The following is a 5,527-nucleotide window of genomic DNA, read 5'->3' as shown; positions in this document are numbered from 1 at the left end:
TATTTGAATAGCTCATATTCAAATAACAATTATATTCACATTTATTAAACACTCAACTTTGTGTCCTTATATTTTATCTTTTTATGGTCACTAATAAAATACCTAAATCTTAGAGTAATTAAAACAAAAAAAGCTGTCTTAGTATAGAAAATTATAAAGTTCATAATGTTAAAAAATATTACCTATCAACATGTGATTGTTGTAATGTAGGCATCATATAAATATTATATAAATTATACATGTATAATTTTATGTCATAACAAGAATTTTATTTACTGTGTTCTAAACCAGAATATGCCAAAATGTATCAGAGAAACTATAACTTAAGTTCTGACATAGATTAGATTATTATTTATCAAATACTCACTTCTACCCCATATCTCCTTGGGAAAATAATACTCAACTCCTTTTTCATGGGGCTTTGGATGCCTAGTGGACAAATTGTTTATCCTTATAGTTTGCCTAGGGCATAGCTATGTGACTCGTTTTGACAAATGTAGTATTATATGATGTGATATAAGCAGAGGTTTCTATTGTGTTTCCATAGTTAAACTCATCCACTTATACTTCTATTATCACTGAGAGGGTGTTTCCTGGGTTTCTGCTGCTCCTTCAGCCTGATCCGCAAACAAACACGGTTGCAACAGACAGATTAGCCTTCAATGCCTGAATAGAAGCAAAGTCTCCAAGCTGAGCCTTAGTTAGATCAGCTGATCTGCAGTACATCTATAAACTCATAAGCATGAGAAGAAATTCATATTGTTGAATGTTGTTCAGTGTGGAAGCTGAATTGTTGCTTAGCATTTGTTTTTATCCAATACCTAATTGATATAGGTTGCTTTGATTTGTTTGTGTTTCTATAGTAATCCATGATCTTAATATTACCTTTAATGGTTTTAGGAACTGAAAGTAATGACAAGTTAGTTCCAGCTATTAATATAAACTATATATTTACCAAATGTTCCTCTGTTCTCTAAATCAGTGTAGAACAAATTGAGGAATAGTTGATATTGAACAGGAGAGGTTGCATCAGGTATTTTATCTAGATATTCCAAAGAAAAAGAGAAAGCACTAATTCCATTCTGTATGTCAACATCTGATTTATTATTTTATGAATAAAGTTTCTAATTTACAAAGACCAAATCTCCTCAATCATTTATTTCTTAAAATTTGGCCCAGCTTCAAGTGAAAAAATAATTTTTGCTGATATTCTGATTGATTTATGTTAAAGTCTGGCACGATAACCAAAACACTGCAGGATAGCCAGGAACTTAGAAAAGCGAATTGACTGTTTTTGTGTAACTTCAGAATTTCTGGTAAATTATTTAATGTAGTATCAGCTCATAATTCATAGTACAGTATTAAGAAGACTCTAAATGTCTACACAGAGAAATTGGAACAATTTAAAAGGAAGTATTAAACTAATTTACTGACTTAAGAAATATAGTTTGGAAGTCTGCATTTCTATGCTTGTTTAATTTAATTAAATAACATACTAAAAGCAATTTCCCCAAAGAGTGCAAAAGGCTACTGGTCCCATATAATAAGTAAAAAGGTATAGAGAAATTGACATTGTATTAGAGGAGGAAAATGAAGTTGCTTAAACTTAGAAGAGTGTCAAAGCTTCTTATCTTCTCACACTTCTAGCCAAATGAATTGTCCTCTGAATGTGTCTAAATACCCATTCAGTGGTTACAAATCTATCAAACTGAGCATTTGTTTAATTAATCAGCAAAGCAGGGGCAATAGGATTAAGAGGAAGAACTAGAGGAAGAGTGAAATATCTAGAGATTTAAAACATAAAAACAAAATAGGAGCTATTTCATTTATGGCATTTGTGCACTTTTACATTATTAAAATAAAATAATACATATTTTAATGGTTAGCAGTGGATAATCATTGTTTTACATAATGTTTTTAGTACATGGAAGCACTACTACCAAAAACATAATACTCAAAGTGATGTAGAGATTCAGTGCAATCTCTGTCAATTGCAATCTCATTCTGCACAGAAATTAAAAAAAAAAAAAAACAAAACCTAACATTTATATGTAACCATACAGGTACAAAAAAAAACCCTGCATAGCCAAATCAATCTTGAGCAATAAGTCTGAAGACATCACACTATGACTTTCAAGATGTATTTCAAGGATATAGTAACCCAAAGAGCATGGCACTGGCATACAAACAGACGCATCGACCAATGGAATAGGACAGAGAACCCAGAATAAACACACACACATCTATAGTTCTGGGTAAAGAATAGTCTCTTAATAAATGGCGGTGGGAAAACTGGATATTTACATACAGAATGAAAATGGACACTTATCCCTTATATAAGAAATAACTCAAATGAATTAAAGCCTTAAACAAAAGACATGAAACTATACATCTGCTAGAAAAAAAACATAAGGTAAAAGCTCCAAGACATTGATCTGGGCAGTGATTTCTTGGATGTGACCGCAAAAGTACAGGCAACAAGAAGAAAAATAGATAAATGGGATTATATCAAACCTAAAAGCTTCTGCAAAGCAAAGGAAACAAAAGAATAAAAAGAAGTTGTGGATTACACAAATTAAAGGGTAAATATTTGCAAAACATATATCTGATAAGGGACTGATATCCAAAAAGAAACCAAGAAAATCGAACTGTTTAATTAAGAAAACAAGTAACCCTATTTAAAAGTGTGCAAAGGACAGGAACATACATTTCTCAAAAGAAGACATATAAATGACCAACAGATATATTAGAAATGATCAACATCTCTGATCATCAGGGACATGTAAATGAAAATCACAAGGCAATATCACCTCACACCTGTTAAACTGGCTATTTTCCAAAAGATAAAAGACAAGTATTGCTGAGGATATGGAGAACAGGGAAACTTTATACACTGTTAGCAGTATTGTAAATTAGTACCGTCATTTTGAAACACAGTGTGAAGGTTCCTCAAAACACTAAAATTAAAATTCTCTTACGATTCAGCAATCCCACTTCTGGGTATATATCCAAAGGAACTGAAATCAATATGTCGAAGAGATATCTGCACTCCATGTTCTTTGCCTCATTATTCACAAAAATGATGCTATGGAAACAGCCTAAGTGTTCACAAATGAATGAATGGATTTTAACATTGTGGTATGCATGCACAATGAAATACTATTCACCCTTTAAATAAAGAAAATTCTGTCATGTGCAACAACATGGATGAACTTAGAGGACATTATATTAAGTGAAATAAACTAGACACAGAGAAACAAGTAACATATGACCTCGCTTAACATGTAGAATCCAAAAGAGTCAAGCTTAGGAAAGTGTTGAGTAGGATGGTGGTTACCAGGAACTGGGGGAAGCCGGTAGATGCAGAAATGAGAGATATTGATCAATAGGTACAAAGTTTCCTTTTGGTAATAAAAATAAGTTCTGGTGTTTTATTATACAACAGAATGACTATTACTAACAATAATGTATATTTCAAAATTGCTAAACTATATATTTTAAATGTTCTCACCACAAAGGAATCCTGAATATTTGAGGTGATGGATCTCTAAGTCTGATTTGATCATTACACAATGTATACATATATTGAACCATCACATTGTACCACATAAATAATACAATTGTCATTTGTCAATTAAAATTAAATGAAAATTAAAAAATAAAAACAGGATTGAGGAAACAGAAATCATACTTACAGAAAATGAATTATCATTGTGTGGGAGAACATAGTTGGTCTAAGAGTACACTGATGTGTTTATTTGTGTGTATACTCTACACGTGTATTTGTGTGTGGTGTGTTTATAAAGTGCTGTCATAATTTCAGAATGCATAGTTAAGCCTGCTAAATACAAGGATGTTTTTTGCTTCAAAACTAGATTGTTTAGTGTGTGGGGTCAGCATTTCCATAAGAAGCCTAGGAGATAGATGGTTCCAGGAGCCACAGCATAGCTCTATAAAAAGAGCAAACATTCACTAAGAGGAACATGTGACAAGCAGACCAACCTCATGCCACCTCATCCCGCCCTTCAACATTGGATGCAAATATTGGCTCAGGACCATATTATCTAAGATGCAGTATTCAAATGGTCTGTGTTTCTGTAACAATTGTTTGCCTATATACCAGAGAAAGCCTTTTGAGATACACTAAAGAAAACGTCCTTTAGAAAGGTAAGAGATAAAAAAAACTGGATAGACACTTTTAATAAAAAAGAAAAACAGTGACTTCCTTGTTATGTGTACACAAGCTAGATTATATTATTTTATATTTAGGTAAAAGTGCAGTCAATAGTAGTATTTTATATTTATTATAAACTAGTATTCTTTTGCAATAAGAATGGAGACTAATTTCTATGAGAAACATTGCTATTCTTTAGGACTCGTGTGTGTGTGTGTTTGTGCGTGTGTATGTATATGCATATGGAGTTTGCAGGTATGCATGTGTATGCTAAATTTAAAATACCTACTATACAACAAGAAGGAAAACCTTTGATACTCATTTCACACTGGAAATTACAAAAGTAAAGTCAATGTACCAGAATATGGGTTGCAAAAAAAAAAAAAATATGTGCTTGTCTCTGAAGGCCCTCTGGGATGTTTTGTACCTGTCTCTTTTCTGGCCCCATCTCTCTTCAGTCCTGAGGTTGGTGGGACCATCCTGATATGACTAGCCCAGTAGGGCCACACTTCCCTTTGTGGCTTCCTTATCCCATTTTAGCTAATGTATTGAGTTTATTCGTTAAACTCTCCTCAAATAACTTAATTCAAATGTGGATACCGAGCTATACACTGTCATAATTTTCCCAAGAAAAAGACAAATTTGCATTATTTTTATTACCTTCAACTCGGATATCTCTTTTTTTTTTAATACTTTAAGTTCTAGGGTACATGTACGTAACGTGCAGATTTGTTACATATGTATACTTGTGCCATGTTGGGGTGCTGTACCCATCAACTCGTCAGCACCCATCAACTCGTCATTTATATCAGGTATAACTCCCAATGCAATCCCTCCCCCCTCCCCCCTCCCCATGATAGGCCCCGGTGTGTGATGTTCCCCTTCCCGAGTCCAAGTGATCTCATTGTTCAGTTCCCACCTATGAGTGAGAACATGCGGTGTTTGGTTTTCTGTTCTTGTGATAGTTTGCTAAGAATGATGGTTTCCAGCTGCATCCATGTCCCTACAAAGGACACAAACTCATCCTTTTTTATGGCTGCATAGTATTCCATGGTGTATATGTGCCACATTTTCTTAATCCAGTCTGTCACTGATGAACATTTGGGTTGATTCCAAGTTGATTCACTTTGCTATTGTGAATTGTGCTGCAATGAACATACGGGTGCATGTGTCTTTACAGCAGCATGATTTTTAATCCTTTCGGTATATACCCAGTAATGGGATGGCTGGGTCATATGATACTTCTAGTTCTAGATCCTTGAGGAATCATCATACTGTTTTCCATAATGGTTGAACTAGTTTACAATCCCACCAACAGTGTAAAAGTGTTCCTATTTCTCCACATCCTCTCCA

The sequence above is a fragment of the Rhinopithecus bieti genome, unplaced genomic scaffold (assembly GCF_001698545.2).
Source record: "Rhinopithecus bieti isolate Rb0 unplaced genomic scaffold, ASM169854v2 scaffold_13225, whole genome shotgun sequence".
Classification (NCBI taxonomy): Eukaryota; Metazoa; Chordata; class Mammalia; order Primates; family Cercopithecidae; genus Rhinopithecus; species Rhinopithecus bieti.
This window is presented reverse-complemented; position numbering follows the sequence as displayed.